The sequence below is a fragment of the Branchiostoma lanceolatum genome, chromosome 7 (genome assembly GCF_035083965.1).
Source record: "Branchiostoma lanceolatum isolate klBraLanc5 chromosome 7, klBraLanc5.hap2, whole genome shotgun sequence".
Taxonomy (NCBI): Eukaryota; Metazoa; Chordata; class Leptocardii; order Amphioxiformes; family Branchiostomatidae; genus Branchiostoma; species Branchiostoma lanceolatum.
This window is the reverse complement of record NC_089728.1, coordinates 21,685,074-21,690,654: the sequence shown is the minus strand read 5'-3', so window position 1 is coordinate 21,690,654 and position 5,581 is coordinate 21,685,074.

Below are 5,581 nucleotides of genomic sequence, written 5' to 3'. Positions count from 1 at the left end.
ATGGCCCATATCGTACGTTTAGGATCATCTAGGGGTATGGCCAGGAGTGCGCTGAGGGACCAAAGCCTGTCAGTCCTAGCTATAGCTTCTTCCTACTAAGGGTCCTGTCACAATCGTCGTACGATGGTCGTACGATCGTCATACGACTGCAAACTGAGGGCATACTTGTACTTAAGGTAGTCGTACATATGTTTCAAAAGTTGCAAATGTCTCAAAGCTAATTACATACTTAAACAAGGGCACACTTACTATCGTCGTACGATGGTAAACTGGGATAATTGTACAAAGATCCTTATCGGCCGTTGGTTCTGTCACAGTTTGCTTGAAAATTCTTTGGCATGAATATTGTACGACGACCTATTGAGATTGCGGTGGCGTAATGACAAGCTTGTTTGGCCCAGAAATCATAGGTCATCGGTTCGAATTCGGGGTCCCCTGATTTGTCTCCTTGACGTTGGATGGGGACGTCTTTCGGATAGGACGTTACATGGATGCCCTGTGTTTGAGGAGAGAGACACCTCAAGCACGTTAAAGAAACCACGAAAAAATGAAATTATAGTGGTTCATAATACCACGTCAGAAACGTTTATTTTATTCAAATCAAGTTCTTGAGGCAAAGTTTTTACGTGCGACTGTTTCCGAAGTACAAGTAGTCCGATCATTAGATGTTTTCATTCGCAGTCCACAATTTCTTGTGATCTATTACTACCTCCATTAAAAAATGGAGGTATAGTTTTCACGCTAGGTCATGTATGGGGATGTATCTCAAGAACCGCTGGATGGATTGCGATGGTATTTTGTAGGTGAGTAGGTGTTGTGAACCCAAAGGTGAAGTTTGATTGTGGGCATCCTAGTGATTGACCTTGGTGCTGCATCATGATCCATTAAAACATAATTTTGGTCTGGGACTGGTCTCGATTTTTAAGTGGCAGATTGTTATTAACATAAGAGATTCTTGGTGTAAATTTGGGCTCCCTAGCAGGTTGCTGTGGACCTGCAGGTTCGTTTCCCTTTCTACTGTTTTCATTTGTCGGTGGAACATATTAAGAGCCTCTGGATGGATTGTGATATTTCGGACGTGGGTAGGTGTTGTGAACCCGACTGTTTTAACTTTAGTAAAACACCTGCTTAAGGAAGTAACAGAAATTAACATTCTATGAACGAAATTCGTTAGAAACCAGTGTCCTCTGATTGTATTTAGCTCTGACCTATGTATGTTGTGTAGGCCGAATATACAGTTGCAGTTATATTAGAGTTGCATCTTTTCGAAGCCAAGACCCGAATAGGCAATGCCTGTATGCATGATCTCTACCAGACTAACTACGCCTGCTATATGGAGAATATTTGCCGGTGGAGTATGGCCACCATAGGGTTTTAATTGCTCGCGCAGGGGGGGGGGGGGGGGATTGTTAACCTTACCGCGGACTGACTCTACTGGCCAATTATCCTTCTTTGCCGAATTCTACGATCCGTACTCACGTAGGACGGTCTGGGGGAGGCTAATGGATACGGGTGGGCAATCCAAGATGTAATAATTACATGTACTACAAAAATCGGCCCGGTGTGTTTTTTCTAAGACATTAAACTTATAAGTCAACACAGCAGTCATCAGAATACAGTGTACACGTGTGTGTAGTGTTAGAATTCGTGAAGAATTTGGAAGAGTGTTATAGCCCTTGGATTTATGTTTAGCGGCTACCATTAGCAAGAAGAGTTAGTCCCATTGAAAATGAAGTGGGAAATTTATTCAACACGACGCCAGAAATAGGACATGATAATGCCACACCCGAAATCCGAAGCATTAAGTCATAAATAATGCATTAAATACCGGTGTATCAAATAATAAAAGGAATTCGAAGAAAGCAGTCTATTGAGCAAAAGTCTTCTAGCACCCTATTGGCCTGGGTATCATCTAAAGTCCCCCTCTCACTGGACTCGCGGCACGCTGGCGGCGTCGCTGCGGCCGATCGAATCGACAAAGCACTCAACGAATTTCATCGACAAATAAAATGAAGATTTTAAAGCTTTTTGTGAAGGGTAACACAAATCCAGTTTAAGACGCAGCGACGACGCCAGCGTGCCGCGGGTCCAGTGAGAGGGGGGGGGGGCTTTAGTTGGTTTTCCGCGGCACCCATACTCACCGCTAAAGCCCCTATCTCACAGGACCTGCGGCACGCTGGCGGCGTCGCTGCGTCCTAAACTGGATTTGTGTTACCCTTGACTTTATAATGAGAATGCCATGCAAAATTTACAGGTATGACTAAAATGACAATAAAACACACAAAGCGTAAAAAGATTCGTTTTTCTTGTCGATGAAATTCGTTGAGTGCTGTCAAATCGCTCGGTCGCAGCGAGGTCGCCAACGTGCCGCACGTCTAGTGAGAGGGGGGCCTTAGGGCCCTGTCACACTTGTGCGTATATTCAAGAACGCATGAGTTCCGCAGTAACATTTTTTTTTTGTTTAAGTAAATTTTGCGGGGAGGAGGTCGTTTTCTACTTTGACCCACCGTTGAGCAATCTAGTTATCAAGTCAAAGAAATTACTTCTTCGGCTGCAAACTTAACCTAAACCAAAAATATGTTAATACGCAACTCGTGCGGGCTTGTATATACGCACAAGTGAGATAGCGGCATAACCAACTTTTGTTTTGGGGGAGGGAATATGGTAGCCCCGGTAATCTAAATAGGATGGTACCCGGACTAGCACCCTAGCCTCTGAAATTGTCAAGATAAAACCCTACTGAGTATACTATGAAACTTAATCATAAAAAAGATGCTCAAAAGGCAACATAATGAATGCGAAATGTCCACTTACCTGTTTGAACTTTTCTTCACACTTTGATGATGGTGTTGTCCTTAGAAAAGTGAAGAAATCTTGAAACTCTAAGACTGCGGAGAAATTCAACACCTGAGCGCGTTAACGTTTCGCACAACGCGTCAGCAGCGACTGACCACCCGTCTAACACTGCTACAGGGTTGTACCGAACTGTTTACACACAACACCGGCGGAATTATGCACCTGGGGCTCCGACATCTGAAAAATGGTATCAATGAACGGACGGTAGTCATCCATAGCGATGGGTGAACAACACATTAAAAATATATGTAGCAGCTCTTTGTGGTATAGTAGTTCGTTATCCAGTTTCTGGAACACAAGGTCGGGCTTTGACTGACGGCTTAGCTGTCCGTGTTTGTTGCCCCAATTTGCACAATACTGGTGGTAAATGTGATTCAGTTAAGCTGCGTCTATTTCCCGAGCCTTAAATGGCTTAGATAGCACGTAAGGGCCCATATCATACGTTTAGGATCATCTAGGGGTTTGGCTATGAGTGCGCTGAGGGACCAAAGCCTGTTAGTCCTAGCTAGCTTCTTTCTACTAAGGGTCCTGTCACAATCGTCGTACGATCGTCATACGACTGCAAACTGAGGGCATACTTGTACTTAAGGTAGTCGTACATATGTTTCAAAAGTTGCAAATGTCTCAAAGCTAATTACATACTTAAACAAGGGCACACTTACTATCGTCGTACGATGGTAAACTGGGATAATTGTACAAAGATCCTTATCGGCCGTTGGTTCTGTCACAGTTTGCTTGAAAATTCTTTGGCACGAATATTGTACGACGACCTATTGAGATTGCGGTGGCGTAATGACAGGGTGTTTGGCCCAGAACTCATAGGTCATCGGTTCGAATTCGGGGTTCCCTGATTTGTCTCCTTGACGTTGAATGGGGACGTCCTTCGGATAGGGCGTTAAATGGATGTCCTGTGTTTGAGGAGAGAGACACCTCAAGCACGTTAAAGAAACCACGAAAAAATGAAATGAAGTGGTTCATAATACCACGTCAGAAACGTTTATTTTATTCAAATCAAGTTCTTGAGGCAAAGTTTTTACGTGCGACTGTTTCCGAAGTACAAGTAGTCCGATCATTAGATGTTTTCATTCGCAGTCCACAATTTCTTGTGATCTATTACTACCTCCATTAAAAAATGGAGGTATAGTTTTCACGCTAGGTCATGTATGGGGATGTATCTCAAGAACCGCTGGATGGATTGCGATGGTATTTTGTAGGTGAGTAGGTGTTGTGAACCCAAAGGTGAAGTTCGATTGTGGGCATCCTAGTGATTGACCTTGGTGCTGCATCATGATCCATTAAAACATAATTTTGGTCTGGGACTGGTCTCGATTTTTAAGTGGCAGATTGTTATTAACATAAGAGATTCTTGGTGTAAATTTGGGCTCCCTAGCAGGTTGCTGTGGACCTGCAGGTTCGTTTCCCTTTCTACTGTTTTCGTTTGTCGGTGGAACATATTAAGAGCCTCTGGATGGATTGTGATATTTCGGACGTGGGTAGGTGTTGTGAACCCGACTGTTTTAATGTTTTTCTGGACTTAAGTTAGTTGGCCTTGTTTACTTCTGTTGCTAGTCTATTAGTGATAGGAATAACTCCCCATAGAGCCATCAAAAGGATGAAGACGGGTTGACATGGGGTTCTTGAAAGACTCTTAATCCAATCTAATTGGGTCAAACCAGCTTTCAAAATGGTTATAAACCCCGCCCTTTCATAGAGTAAGATTTAAAATCTATATTTACGCCTATGTAGACATCTAATTAATTATATTGATTGACGTGGTGTCTTCTACATTGACCACACAGACGCCACACGAATGCAAGTTATAATAGACAGTATCAGACTGGGTAATCTGACCATTCATCCACATCATTACACACTGATAAAGGGTGATCTTTGACGTAATCCCACGCAAAGCGCCTGCCAAAACCGTGTGGATTAGATTTGGATGTCATGACACAGATGGTATACTGGACGACATAAAGGTTTGCGGAAAGTAAATTTGGCGGGTATCAGAGTTTATCTTCCCAAAGATCCCGTCTCTTTCATGGATGCATTAGAAATTCAGGTGACAAATCGCTAGAAATGCTACATGTACATTATATTGATTGCATATTTGGAACTATCGAAAAATTAGTAAGTCGTAAAATGCCCGTTTAGTTGTAAAATATGCTCACTTCCTTCATCTGGGGTGTTCAGATTGCATCGTGCCTTTAGAAAAACAAACGATGTTGATAAGGATGACTTATTCCATGGTTTTATTTTGTTTAGGGATCCCTGGGAAAGCTATTTACCAACTATTTCTCTGCTGTGGGCTACATGTATCTATTCACCAAATCACTTACAAATGACAATGCTTGAAGGCTAACACAATTGCAAGCTCCTCTAAATCAGGTATCTTGCTGGTCTGCGCCTTATTGCTTCACATTACGAAAGGCATGCAAACTGGCAGCATCAGTACATTGGTTTTTTAAGTAAACACTGCAATTTCCAATAAAATTATCTTGTATCTGATTTAAAGCCGAAGCTGAGAATGCCACAGTCCGGGTGCGGCCATTTTCGATTTTGTTTCTAGAGGTAACATATTTTGGGAAACTTGGAGACAAATTCGCAAAGTTGCCGCAATAGTTTGGCACAATTAGGCGAAGTCCAGTGAGATATCCACTTAAGTTTAAACTTTACAGTAAGACACATCATGGAAGTGGAAAAAAAAGAGTCGTGAAAAATAATC